The sequence below is a fragment of the Strix uralensis genome, chromosome 31 (assembly GCF_047716275.1).
Source record: "Strix uralensis isolate ZFMK-TIS-50842 chromosome 31, bStrUra1, whole genome shotgun sequence".
Classification (NCBI taxonomy): Eukaryota; Metazoa; Chordata; class Aves; order Strigiformes; family Strigidae; genus Strix; species Strix uralensis.
The window spans coordinates 3,967,565-3,981,900 of NC_134002.1; the positions used below are offsets into that span (position 1 = coordinate 3,967,565).

Here is a 14,336-nt window from a genome sequence, read left to right on the forward strand (position 1 = left end):
CTCCCTGGCTGCTCCTTGAAACACAAAGCCTGGGGCTGCTCCAGTCTCCCTCTGGGTGACTTGTTACACCACAGCACTGCCCTTCGAGTGACATTTCTCTGTGTCCAGTCTGGGCCTCCCCAGATGCACTTCGTGGCATTAGTTCTTTCTCATGATGTATCTCAGTACAAAGAAAAGCTCCATCATCTCTGAAATCCCCCCTCAGTCACTCTCAGGCTACTCCTATAGTGCCTGGAGCCTCCACACCGCTAGGCCAAAGAACTCCAGGTCCCTCAGTCACCCCACACAGCTCATGGACACCAGGTCCCAAACCCCGCCTTGGCAGACCTTCACTCAACACTCTCCAGGTCCTCCCTACTTCTCCAGAATGGGGAGCCACACCCTGGGACACACCCATGTGTGTGGGGCCACACCAGTGCTGAGTGGAGGGGGATGGTAACTCAGGGTGTCAGGGTGGCCCACGCTCCTCCGAATGCAGCCCTGTAGGCAGCTGCCCTTGTTCATTGTGTCCATCCTCTCCTGGCTCGTAGGGCATCCCTCATAGTGCCCAAGCCCTTCTCCGCAGAGTTGATGCTCAGTCGGTCACGTCCCAGCCTGTCCTGATGTACAAGGCTGTTTGTCCCCTGATCCCAATGATGTAGGATTAGCCACTTTTCCTCGTAAAACTTCAATTTTGAGAAATCCCAGATTTTGTCAACGTTGCTATGCACTGTAGAAAAGTTTGTTCAGCTTTTAATATTTGTGTGCAGCTGGCTTATCTTGACTGGGGTATCTCTCACAAGAGAACAGCACAAAGAGTTGCAGGGCACTACAAATCCCCTCTCCTGGAGAAACTGTGGGGTCCTGGGGGTCTGGTACTGATAAGGCCATGGGGCTGGACCCTGAGGGGAAGATTCCCTTTATGGGAGAGAGCAGCAGGAATGTGTGGAGCTCTGCCTGGGGATGGAGGATGAGTCAGCTGAGCTGAAGGGTCATGGACAACACTGTGGTGGGTGGATGTCTGCTATGGACCCCCAGACGAGGAAGAGGAAGTAGATGAAGCCTTCTGCATTCAACTGGAAGAAGCCCTGCACCTCATGGCACTCCTAAACTCTCCCAATATTTGCTGAAGGGGCAACACAGCACAGTGAAAGCCATCCAGGAGGGTTTGGGAGTTAATTGACAACATCATCCTGACAAGGGTGACTGAGGAGCCAGTGAGGGGAGGTGTCCTGCAGGCAATCATATTTAGAAACAAGGAAGAGCTGGTCAGGGATGTAACATTCAGGGGTGAGAAAGTAGAGTTGAGGCTCCTGAGAGAACAGAAGGCGGCAAAGAGCAGGACTTCAGTGAGCAGGCTTTGGCCTGCTGAGGAACCTGCTTGGCAGAATCCCACGGGATATGACACTGAAGAGAAGAGGCGAGAGGTGTTTGATGGTCAAAGGTCTCCTCTTCAAGCTCCAGAATAGCACCACCAGATATGCAGGAATTAAGGCAACACTGGAGAAGGCGCATATGGATGAGAAAGGAGCTCCTGACAAAAATAAGCATGAAGAGGCGGCACAGAGAATTTCAAATCTGGCTGCCTTCCAGCCTCAGATGTTCCATTACTCTCTGCTGGAGAAATAAATTTTTGTTTCCATGCTTGTGACTGCGTGTTTGTGTCTGTTTGTCTACGTTAGTGGGTACTGGAGGGATGAGGGGATCCCAGGACCAGCTCCTGGACAGGTGGAGAGTCCAAGATCAGCTCCTGGAGAGATCACTACTGGACACGTGTCTATAGAGGCCGATGTTCCCCACTCCCACAGCCCAGCATACAAACAGCCCAAACCTCGTTTCTCCTTTCTCCACTCACAGTGGTTGTGCTTGGCCTACAGACCTCCCGAGGTCCCTTCCAGGATGGGTGACGGTGCATTTCCTTCCACCACAGCTCTTCCCTTGATGATGACAGGGAGCGCACTCACGTTCCCCATGACCATGGAAGGGAGCAGACATAAATTTGTAGGAATCAACTCTTAAATTTTGTCCCACTGAAGTCATTGACTGCTCAACAGGGAACCCCTGATGCAGTCTTCATCATGTCTGAGCTTAACCTTTGCTTTTCTTTTTCTTCCTTTTCCCTCCCAAATTCTTCTCTTTGATCACCCTCATACATTCCTCTACAAACAGCCCAACTCTGCTCTTTCCCCACTGCCCCTGGCTTTGCTGGCTTCCTGCCCTCCTAGAGTGTTTCTAAGAGGTTGTCATGTTGATTCCTGCCTTGGTCAGTACAAAACCAGCAACTCCTTTTATTAGCTGTGATGTCCTGCAGTTTCTTATCCTGTGATCTTGTGTTGATGCCTCACCGCAATCAGGGTGAGCCACCTGCACACAAACATGAACACCTCGCAAGATGGAGCTTCAGTCCAGGAGCCTTTGAGAAACTCTGGGATTTTGCCAGCAGAATGTTTAAGTTTTAGAAGGAGAAGTGGCCATTCCTGCATTGGAGGGAAGAATAACCTCTATCGATCCCCAGGTGTAAGAAATCAGGCAAGGAAGGCAAGAGACCAGCATGGCTGAGTCAATACCTGTTCATTAAAGTAAAGGGCAAGAAGGAAATGCACAGGCAGTGGCAGCAGGGACAGGTACCCTGGGACAAGTAGAGGGACGCTGCTGGGTTGTGTAGGGATGGGGTCAGGAAGGCCAAGGTGCAGCTGGAGCTGAACTTGGCAAAGGACGCAAAGAATAAGGAAAAGGGCTTCTACAGGTACATCAGCCTGAAAAGGAAGGTCAAAAAACTTGTATCAACTCAATGAACAAGACTGGAAAACTAGAAAGAACGGACAGGGAGAAGGCTGAGGTACTTAACAAGACTTTTGCCTCAGTCTTCACTGCAACCTCTCTTCCCAAACCTCTTGAGTGGATGGACCACAAGGCAGGGACTGGGGGAGCAAAGTCCCTCCCACTGTAGGAGAAGGTCAGATTCAGGACCACCTGGGGAACTGAACATACATAAGTCTGTAGGACCTGACAAGATGCATCCCAGAGTCCTGAGGGAATTGGCTGATACATTACCAAGCCACTCTCCAGGATATTTGAAGTCCTGGCAGTCAGGGAAAATCCCCGGTGCCTGAAAAAAGGGAACCATTGCACCCCTTTTTGAAAAGAGTAGAAAGGAGGACCCTGGGAACTAGCGACCTGTCAGCCTCACCTCTGTGCCTGGGAAGATCATGGAAATGATCCTCCTAGAAGCTGTGCTGAGGCACTTGGAGGACAGGGAAGTGATTTGAGATAGCGTGGCTTCACCTTGCCTGACCAACCTTGTGTCCTTCTAAGATGGAGTGACTACATCAGTGGTCAAGGGAAGAGCTATGGATGTTGTCTAGCTGGGCTTCTGTAAAACCTTTGACAGTTTCCCACAACACATTCAGCTGTCACGGGTGCTCTGTCCACCCCCCATCACCACCCCAGGGTGCCTGGGCCCTTCCATGTGCAGCTGCCCCATGCAAGAAGCTGGACTGATGCCGAGGAACGTGGTTGGATCCATGCTGGATGCAGGGGTGACTCTGCTGCCACGGTTGGTGTCTCTGCCAAGCCTGGATCTGCCCTGGGGGCTCTAGGTGTGGGTGCTGGGGTTGTGCAAGGAGACCTGGGAGAGATAAATCTGCCCTTCACCTTTTCAGCTTCACCCAACACTCGCCACACTGCAGAGGAAGATGAAGGTCGCTGTGTTCACCATGGCCCTGCTCTTCACCATCCTGCTGTGCACCCTAGAAGATGCTCAAGTGAGTCCCCAGTGCCACTGGGAGGTGCTCAAGGCTGGGGATGCGTCTTGGCTGCAGGACATCAGCTCTCCTGCAGAACGAAGTCATAGTGGGGAGCATGAAACCCCTTGCCTTGGCCTCTCCCTTTCCCAAGCCAGGGGCTCCTGCAGGCTCCCCTGCACCTCCAGCCCCCACAATGCAGCTTTCTCCCCTCCACAATTCCATCTGTTCCCCCCCTTCCCCCACAATTAATGTTCTTGTGCCCAGAGCCTCAGTTCCTGTTGGAATGGTTGGACCCGTCTCTTCCCTGGGAGTGTCCCCACAGGTTTCTTGTCCTGATGACACCACCTCCATCCCTTTTGTGCAACCCCATCCCCTTGTTTTGGTCCCCTCAGGCATCTCATCCCTGGGATCTCTTTCATGTCCTATCTAGGGTTCCCAAATCCCCTCCCTTTGATCCCTCCCGATGCCTTTCTTTCTGTCTTCCCCCTCAGTCCTTTGGTTTTCAACCTGTCCACTGCAGTAGCGTCCCCAGATCCCCTTCCTTGAACCCCCACTCCCAAACACTCTCCCAATCCTGTCGTTTTTATCCTCTGCAGTCCTCTTCCTTCTGTCCCCACCAACCACTGTGCTTGAAGTCTCCGTGTCCCCTCCACTTGAATTCCTTTAATCCTCACTTGCATTCGACACAGTCCTGTCCCTGCAATACCTCCAGCCCAGTACCCTGGTGTCCACTAATTCACCCCAGTGCCCTGTCTTTGGGTCTCCCCCCACCATCCTCACTCTCTCCTTGTCTCCATCCCCACCCCTGGTCCTTGCATGGACAGGTATGCCAGGTGACACTTGGAGGAATGGGGCCAGGCAGAGCAGAAGGGATTTTCCTGCTCAGACCAGGGGGAAGCCATGGGCCTGCAGGGACTGGGGAAATCTGTGTCTCACAACCAGCCCCACCAAGATCCAGTCCAGACCACCCCATTGCTCTTCTTCCCTAGGCATTCTTCAAAGCCAGTGCAGGTTATGGCGTGGTGGTAAGTAGTGGGGTGGACTTGGAGGGCATCCAGTCTGGGGAACTGGAGGGTACTTTGGTCCTCCCATCCCTTGCTGGTACTGGGGACATCTCAGTGACCAGTGAGGTCTCATGGTCTTTCTAACAGGGTGTATTTATAAGGTAGCTGACCATGATATCTGCTGGCCTTAGGCCCTCCCCTCCCACGGCCAGGACACTCCAGGGCATCCAGTGTGCCCCAGTAAAACTCTGGGCTTTACCACCTAACCCTCCAAAGCCCTCGTTCCCACACTCTGATCCTGTCACCCGTGCTTTTGATCCTGGTGCAGCAAGCTGTGCAGATCCCACCTGTTGAAGTGTTATTTCATTTTGCTCCTGTGAGCTCTTTCAGTGTTTTCTTACAAGGAAAACAATTGTAGTCATCACTTCTACTGCCCCAAAAAGAGGATGTCCACATGGACATTATTTGCTGCAGTTTTGTATGAAGCTCAGGACATGCAGATGGCCCGATCACCAGTGGAAGGGTGAGGGTTTGATTGTCTTTTACAATCGAATTTAACTTACGACCAAGGGATACACTCAGCCCAACAGGACCTGAAGCCCAGGCTGTACATGGAGCACAGCCCAGGCCTGGGTCTACTCAGATTTACTGTTATGAGGATCACTGACTCCTCAATGCACAGTGATCTTCTGGTCAGGATCAATGAACCTCCTGATGAAGGACAGCAGGACGATGAAGTCTCCTTTAGACAGCTGGAGAACGGACACAAATTTAGGCCCTGGCAACCAGTGGGGACTTTGAAGACCATGGACCGCTGCTAGGTGGCCTTCGTTGCAGGGAGGGTGGAAAATAATCCCCGACCCAACATGGGGGAATGCCCTCCTGGACTTGTTTTTCACAAGAAGACAGGGCAGGACTGGTGGAAGATGTGGAGGGCAGCTGTGGCTACAGCACAAGTGAAGGTGGCAGGGTTGAAAACCCTGAGGGAAGTCAACAAGAGAAATTGTAACAGTGCTGAGAGGAAGGATCACCTCCACCAACCTGCTGGCAGTGCTCTTCCTAATGCAGCCCAGAAAGCCACTGGCCACCTCTGCTGCAAAGGTGCAAAGCCTGGAGAAGAGACGGCTTTGGGGAGACCTAATAACAGCCTTCCCATATCTTCTTGGGTGTCCTCATGGAAATGCAGCCAGGCTCTTCACTATTGTGCATGGTGAGAGGATGGGGGCCAATGGGCATCAGCTGAAACAAGGGAGGAAAAACTTTCTGCTCATCAAGATGGTCAAGCATGGAGCAGATTTCCCAGAGAGCTTGTGTCATCTCCAGCCTTGGAGCTTTTCAACTGAAAATGAATGGAGCCCTGAGCAACCTGCCATGACCCAGAGGTGACGCTACCTTGAGCAGGAAGTTGGACTAGAGATCTCCTCAGGTCCCTTCCAGCATGAATGATTCTGCATTTTGATCCACCATGGATCTTTCCTTCATGATGGGAGGGAAATCACTCAGGTTCCTGGTGGCCACAGAAGTCAATGAGAAAGTTTGCTCAGATGATCTGTGAATTTTTTGATGCAGGCATGCTTGGCAGGTACCTCCAAACAGTCCTGATCTTTTCCATTGCTTCACCTTTTCTTCTCTTTTTCCTACTCAAAATTTATTCCCCTTGACCATCCTTGCACCCTCCAATGCAAATAGCCCATCTCTATTTACCTTTTCCTCTTTGGTCCTAGTTTGGCTTCCTTTGCCATTTCATTTGGTGTTTCTGAACTTGTCACCATGGGAATGTGTACCTTGGTGAACAGCATCATTGAAGAGGTGTCTCCTGTTATTATCTGTTATGTCCTGCAATTCCTCATGCTTCTATTGTGTCAGTCACCCCATGTCAGGGTGAGCCATCTGCAGGCACACATCACCAGCTGGCCCAATGGAGCTTCATTGCTGGGGAACCCTGAAAATCTCTGGGGTTCACTCAGTAGAAACCTCATGAAGCTTTACAAGGCCAAGTGGCCAGTCCTGCATTTGGGGACAGAATAACCCCATAGATGGGGGCACGCGGGGACCTGACTGGCAGAGGAGTGACCCCGAGGAGAAGGGCCTGGGCATCACTAGGGATGCCATACAAGGCAGAGGTGCATGTCACCGTGAGTAAGGCCAGCTGCCTGTGGGGCTGCGTTAGGGGGCATGTGGCCAACTCAGACAAGGGAGTGATCATCAGCACTGTGGTGGCCACATCATGACTAGTGTGTCTGGGTGTGGGGCTCCCTGTTCTGAAGGAATGAGGAGGAACTGGAGAGGCTCCAGAGCAGATCTGCCAGGACGGGGTTTGGGGACTTTGTGGAGAGGCTGAGAAACCTGGGCTGCTTTAGCCTGGTGAGGTGGAGCCTCAGGGCACTGTACAAATAGCCTGCAACTGCTTGAAGGGGGGTTTCTGAGATGATGGAGCATTTCTTGGTAGTCGGAAGAGAAGGAAATCTCAACAAAATGTATCTTGGAAGGTTCAGACTGCATTTGAAGAAGAAGCTATCTCACTCAAATGGTAGCATTGTGGTGCAAGAGATCACCCCGAGGGAGTCAGGATCAGCCCATGGCTTTGTCTTTCAAGGAACAGGCAGTGAGGGTGGAGAGAAATCAGTGAAGGTGTGGAAATGCTGAGGTAGGAGCTAGGTGGGAAAGCAAGATGGGTGTCTGCAGCCTGGAGGGAAAGAGGTGCAGGAATGGGACAGTGTAGGACAGCCTGCAGTCGAGATGGCCAAGGGCTCTGGCAAGGCTAAAAGGCCCAACAGGACCAAGGTCTTTCTCCCCTTGGCTATGGCAGTTGCCTCTGCCACTGAGGCCTAACAGGAAAAAAATTATTTTGAGGCTCTGGACTTCGTTTACTCTTCACCATTGCTTGGGGAAGCCGGGAGGTGTTGTGCAGTTTTCCTACACTTGGCATTGCTCACCCTCACACCCCACTGCCCCCAGGAAGAGCCCTGAGCCACACATGAGGGGCAGCATCTCCTTCCCAGGGCCTGAGGGTCAGGGCTTGGCCTTTCTGCTTCATAAAACAAACCAAGGGGTTTCTCAGCATTACAGCCACCTGCAGGGTGCCTTTGCCTACCTGCAATCACAGCCTCCAATTATCTGCTCTAACGAGTCCCTGGAGAGGCTTTGTCAGTAGTGGCCCTCAGTGGGGCCAATCAGTGCTTCAAGGTACTTTGAGCTTTGCTGCTGACTTTGACTTCTTGAGTACTTTGCTCAGTCTCCTCTCAGTATCTGAGGTTCATGGACTCAGGGCCAAATACACCATGGGGCTCATTAAAATAAAGAAAACCCTAACGAGCTATTTCTCTTCCTTTAGTTTTCTTCAAGTCTTCAGGACTTGTACAGCTCATTGGAGTCATTTCACAGTGTAGTTAAGCAGGAAGATTTAAAAGAGGATCTAACCAAAATTATTTTTTATTTTAACGGTTATTTTTATTTACTTTTCAGATTAGAGAAGAGGTGATAGAAGCCTTCTGCAATTGATATTGATGCAGAGGGTCTCCTCAGGAGCTCTGCACAGGTAGCAGAAGCAGCCCCTTGAGGTCTGGCACTGTCTGGACAACCTTGCTCCTCACCTCCCCAGCCTCACCATTTCTGTCATTGGCCAGCTGGGATTTACATCCCTTTTCCTTACATCCGACTTCTCCACTGCAGTCTGCAGCGGGAGGTTACAGCTCCATTGCACCATCTCCCACCTGCTCTCCTGAGAGGACTGGTTGCACACAGACACAGAAGAATTTTTCCTATTTGCAAGCAAAAAACAAGGAAACATGATCAAGTTTTATAAACAGTAAATCACACTCCTCAACCATATCCTAAGTACACGATATCTCTAATGAGGTCGTCTTTCAACAAAGGATAATCTTGGGGGATAGCATTTTAGCTACATAGGTACAAAAAGGTAGATATAAACATAATGAAAGATTTGGTTAAAGAGACAATTAGACTATTGAGAGACAGGCAAGGTTTGAGTCCCTGAAGCTCAAAGCAGCAGCACAGGTGAGAGGTGTCTGAATGAACAAAGAGTAATGGAAGGATAAAACTGGAGTTCTGGGCCCCACAATTTAAGAAGGGTGTTAAAGTCCTTGAATGAATCCAGAGGGAGTCAAAAAAAAACACTGAAAGGTCTGGAAGGAATGTCCTGTGAGGAGCAGCTGAGGACTTGGTGTTTGTCTAGTTTGGAGAAAAGGATGTTTAGGGGTGACCTCATGGCTCTCTGCAGCTTCCTGAGGAGGGGATGTGGAGATGGAGGTGCTGAGCTCTTGTCATGGTATCCAGTGACAGCACGTGTGGGAATGGTTCAAAGCTGCATCAGGGGAGGTACAAACTTGGCATCAGGAAACATTTCTTTACCAAGAGGGCAGTGGAGCACTGGAACAGGCTTCCTAGAGAGGTGGTCGACACCCCAAGCCTGTCAGTGTTTGAGAGGCATTTGGACAATGCCCTTAATAACAGGATTTATCTTTTGGTCCACCCTGAAGTGGTCACGTATTTGGAGTAGATGGTCATTGCAGGTCGTTCCAACTGAACTATCCTATCCTATCCTATCCTATCCTATCCTATCCTATCCTATCCTATCCTATCCTATCCTATCCTATATTCCTGTACAAGGTGGATCCCTCCAGCAGCTGGGCTCGGACACTCACTCTCCTCAGCAGCTGCCCCTGGATACCAGCCTCCCCAGTTGCAGGCACCTGGACATACAAGCCCTCGAGGCCGCAGCCCCGTTCCAGATGCTGGTACAGACCACCCCAGTCACACACAGACTCTTAAGTTCACTCACTCCAGTCTCTCAGTTGCTGGCACTAATGACATATGGGCTGTCTGACCCCCTGCTCCTGCTCCAGTTGCTGCACTCACACCCCCATGCTCACATGTTCACACAGAAGAGAGATTCCCTCACACAGGAAAGAGTTAGAAATTAAGTTTAATGAGAAGACAGGACAGGCTGCCCTCGGTGGGGTCCTCCCCTAAACATCCCATAATAAGCCCTCTGCAATCCAAAAATGCTCTTGCCCTGCATCCCATCATGTGTCCCACACCCCTAGGCAACAATCCCCTCAGTCCAAATGCTGACCCAGAGCTGCTCTCTTGGCTCATCCTGACGGGTTTCACCCCTGGACAAGGGGGCTGGTGGCTCTCCCAGGGCAGCCCTGGAAGGAGCTGGGACAAGACGTTCATTCCTCAGGAGCCTGTAAATTGGGATCCCACCTGCCCCTGTGCCTCGGGGCTCTTCTCGGTTTGTGGAGATGGGCTCCTGATGAGCTGGTGGCTCTGCTGTGATGGGCCTGGGAGCAGCTGGGGCAGGGTGGTAACTGAGTTACTCCTCCTGCCATTGTTGGTGCCGCCTTTGTGTGTGCAGATGAGCTTCTTCTCACTTCACCTGACACAGTCCAACAAGAACAGAAATCTCCTGAGGCATCTGTATTTGGAGGTGACACACCTGTGCACTGGTGTTATTTAACAGATGGGAGCAGATCACTGGAATTGCTGTCCAGAAATGCACCATGATTAGGGGAAAAGCTGTAGTGTCGCACGGGCAATGGCTTCGTTCAGGGCCAGGATCACCGTCTTGTTTCTAAGTCTGTAGATGAGCGGATTTAAGAATGGGTACAGGGCAGTGTTCAGCAAAGCTACAGATCTGTTTGTCTCCAAGGAAACATCTTCTGAAGGCCGCACGTAGAGAGCAATGCAGCTCCCATATGCAATGGCCAAGGTGGTGAGATGGGAAGAACACGTAGGAAAAGCTTTTTTCCTCGCAGAGGCTGCTGGAAGGTGTAGAATACAGAAAAGGATGCGCATGTAAAATGCCAGAGTTAAACATAAGGCAGCCAGTCGGCCAACTGATATTAAACCAGAGTCTATTTTCCACAGCAGGCTGCTGTCAGAGCAGGACAACTTGAATAAGGGTCAGTTGTCACAAAAGAAATGGTGGATCTTGTTGGAGCCACAGCAAGTCAGCTGGTAGAGGAGGAGCAGACGGTAACTCGAGAGTGTGATGCCCATGACCCAGCAGCAGCAGCCAGGTGGATGCAGAGCTGAGGCTTCATGATGGCGGCGTAACACAAAGGCTGGCAGAGAGCAACGTAGCGGTCAAAGGACATGACAGCAAGGAGAACCGACTCTGTACAGCCCAGGGCAAAATAGAAATAGGATTGGGCAAAGCAGCTGCTTAGAGAGATTGTTCTCCTACCAGAACCCAGGATCACAAACAATTGGATGCTTGTGGAGGATGTAAACCAGATTTCCAGGAAGCACAAATTGCTGATGAAAGAGTACATGGGGGTTTGCAGGCGGTGATACACACACGAGGGAAATGATGGTTGTGTTCCCCATCACTGTTGTCAGGTGCATGAGCAGAAGGACCAGAGAGAGAAATAGCTGCAGCCTTTGGTTAAGTGCTGAGAAGCCCTCTGGGATGAACTCAGTAACTGCAGTTGCATTTTCTGGTCCCATGCGGAATTTCAGCTCATCCTGCTGAGACAGGAACACGGCAAAACCCAAGTGTGATAATTTCACAGTCTGGATGAAGAGTTCTGTCCTTCCTTTTCTGCTTCTTTCCTTTCTAGCACTCTTCCTCCACAACACTGACAGAGAGAGTCCTTCAAGCTTTTCTCACACTCTGATTTTTGATTATAGGTTGGGAGGACCCAGGCTCTAGAGTTTTCTCTTGTCTCTACTGACTATAGAGGGAGCCTTGGGAAAACAAGTTCTCCCAGGCACATGCAGGACTAGGTGAAACTCACTATTCAAGTCTCAAATCTCTGATTTATTAAGTCTTTTTTTTTTTTTTTTTTTATCAAAGACATGGAAGCACAAGGAAAATATATGCAATAACGACTGATGGTTTTCCCTTCCTCTTGACACAGAAAGGAGCAGAGCAGATGATGACTCCAAAACTAGGATGACTCAAAATGGAGGGGGAGGAGATGGAGGGGAGGAGATGGTGGGTTTTAAGCTGCGAAACAAAGCTTCTTCACGGACTGAGTTGTCCCCTCAGGTTCTGTCCCAGGGCAGAATCGGTACCACTTACACGAGGAGTAAATGGGAAGTTCAGTCCAGATCACTGCTCCCTCTTTGCAATGACATTTCACCTTGGGGCTCAGGCCAGTCTTAGATCCCAAATGTCCAGCTTGTTCTTGGCCTCCAGTCTGGCATAGGGGAATCTCTGCTCTGAGTTCATCTGGAAAATTTCCTGAGATTAATCCACTGGCTGTATTTGAGCAAAAGCACAATCTCAGTCACCTACAGCAGTATGAGCCCAGTGAATCGGTGAATCGGAGGTGACAGTCCCGGTTTCCATTTTGTGGGTCAGCTCAAACACTCAAAGGCTTCTGTCTTCTTACTCTGTTGGGTCACACCTACATTTCCTAAATTATTCTTCTCCTGAAAACACTTTCTTAGGGGAACCTGCAAATTCTGGCTGTACCATCTGAATAAATTATTTTTTATGATATTCGTTGCCTGAGAGTCTACTAGGTGACGAACCCAGGGTGAAGAAACTTCTTCAACAGTTTTTCACCCCAGATGAGACCCTAGGCCACCACTTTTGGATCCTCTCATCTCCAAACATCCAACTGGTGAGTTCACCCGGGACCTTTGGAGCAGGAGACACTGAAGGGTGAGTGTTAAAATTCCCTGAGCAGATTTTACGGAAATACTGAAGGGAGTTCCTTGCTGAAGGTTTTTGCGGCGCGTGGCTCAATTGGCGTAAAACGCACAAATTGAAAAAGAGTGAGTGCGTGGCCTGATCAGCAGAAAACACGTGGATAAATAAGGGAAGCGTTGGGAAATATACCTGGCACAGAGAAGGGGACGCCCTTGGTCAATGGACGATAAAATTGGAAAAGAACTTTTGGTACATGAAGTTTATCAAACAGGTGCACTTCTGCCGAGAAGGCCGGTCATTTATAACTGGAGATGGAAACCTGGCAGAATGGTGGCCACCGTGAGGGACCCGTGACCAGCACAGACTTACCTTTCTGCCACATCGCCGATGCTGAATGAACTCAACAGGTGGAAGGAAACAGAAAGCCCTGGCCAGCAAATAATCTAAGCTGGGACATAATAACGCAGCGGGTTGAGCTGTCCTGGTTTGGGCCAGGTTAGAGTTAAGTCTCCTTGGGCTGAGCGGGAGCACGGCTGGAGGGCCAGGTCTGGTCAATCCTTGGAGCATTCCTTATCATGTGACGTCACGCTCAGTACAGAGGCGCACGCGTGCTCTCTCACGCCCCGTTTTGGTTTCCGGGTTGGTGCGGAGGGATTTTCTGGTGCGGCCGGATCACTGCTGGGGACGGGCTCTGTACCGGGTGCTGCTCGGTGGTCACCATTTTGGACTATTATTACTGTTTTTGTTAATATTACTAATTTTTTTTTTTTATTCCACCGATGAATTTCTTCCTTTTCCCTATTTCGTGGGGGGGAAAGCAGACAACTGCCCACTCGGCGATTGGCTCCCGGATGAGTTCAAACAACAGTTTTTTTGCGCCCAGAGCGGGGCATGAAGTTTGAGATAATGGCAGAACCGGTAATAACGTCGATTTCTTGTCTCCTTAAGATTTTATCACCTAATTTGCATTACGTATTTCCCACGCTCTTGCTCACAGTCCGAGAGTTGGGTTAAGATCTTGGTTTTGGCTGTGCTACGTGCTGCTGATCCATGACCGGGTGCTGTCGTCGGCCCTGGGGGTATTTACAGTTGTGTTTGAGGAATTCAGGAATTTCCGACACCTTTGGAACGCTGATATTACCGTGGTGGTCGAGCTGGGAGCTCGGTCCTGCACGTGGCTCAGGTTTTGTTCAGGGTTAAGCAACTATTTATCACCCGGAAACCTGCCCCAGGATTGGAGAATTATGAGTGGCTGGGGGTGTGGAGTAGCATGGGCGAGGACCTAGAACGGTGGGCACCTCGGGGTGTTGGAACTTCACTCCTGCACGAGTGCGGAATCGTGAAGAATTAGTAAAATATTTGGGAAAAGTATTAGGAGCGATCGTTTCTCTACTCAGGAGAACCCATAAACACCACGGGGGAAGCTGTGGCATCACCTGTGTGACCGTGGAGAAGACATGAAGAAATGGGATGGAGAACCGACCTACCTCCTAGAAGAGCGGGTGTGTGAGTTGGAAGGAGGAACGAGGACAAAACTGGGTTCTTTTAGGAGAAATGCTGCTCCGGTGTCCAGTAACCGAGTGCCCAAACAGAGCGGGAAGGTCGACTTTGCTCGTGGTCCTACGAGAACTTCTGACTTATCTTCACAAGGAGTAACCAAGGTGAGGCTGGAACACGTGGACACTTTGTCGTTAGTGGGTCTCATGTCCAACAGCAGCCGTAGTCGAAAGGAGAAGGATTTCAGTTCTGTTGGGGGGTCCCAGCCTCAACCAGGGTCCTTCTGCTTCCCCTGCAGCGATGGGGCCTCAGCGCAGGAGGTTTGTCCAACCTCCAGGCTCGTGGATGTTCCCCGAGGTCCATCCAAGTGTGAGGAGCAAAGGAAGAAATGAGAGGTGTCTCAGCGTCCCCACCAGCCCCAGGGCTGAGGGCCAGCCATGGCATGAGGAGATGGAGGCCGGTGTCTCCCCGTGTCCCCTGCTC

General features: G+C 50.7%; 1 pseudogene; it reads right to left on the minus strand.

Moving 5' to 3' along the window:
* Nucleotides 1–10,258: 10,258 nt before the first annotated feature.
* LOC141936127 (olfactory receptor 6E1-like) lies at nucleotides 10,259–11,233 on the minus strand (annotated as a pseudogene).
* Between the last annotated feature and the right edge of the window lie 3,103 nt (nucleotides 11,234–14,336).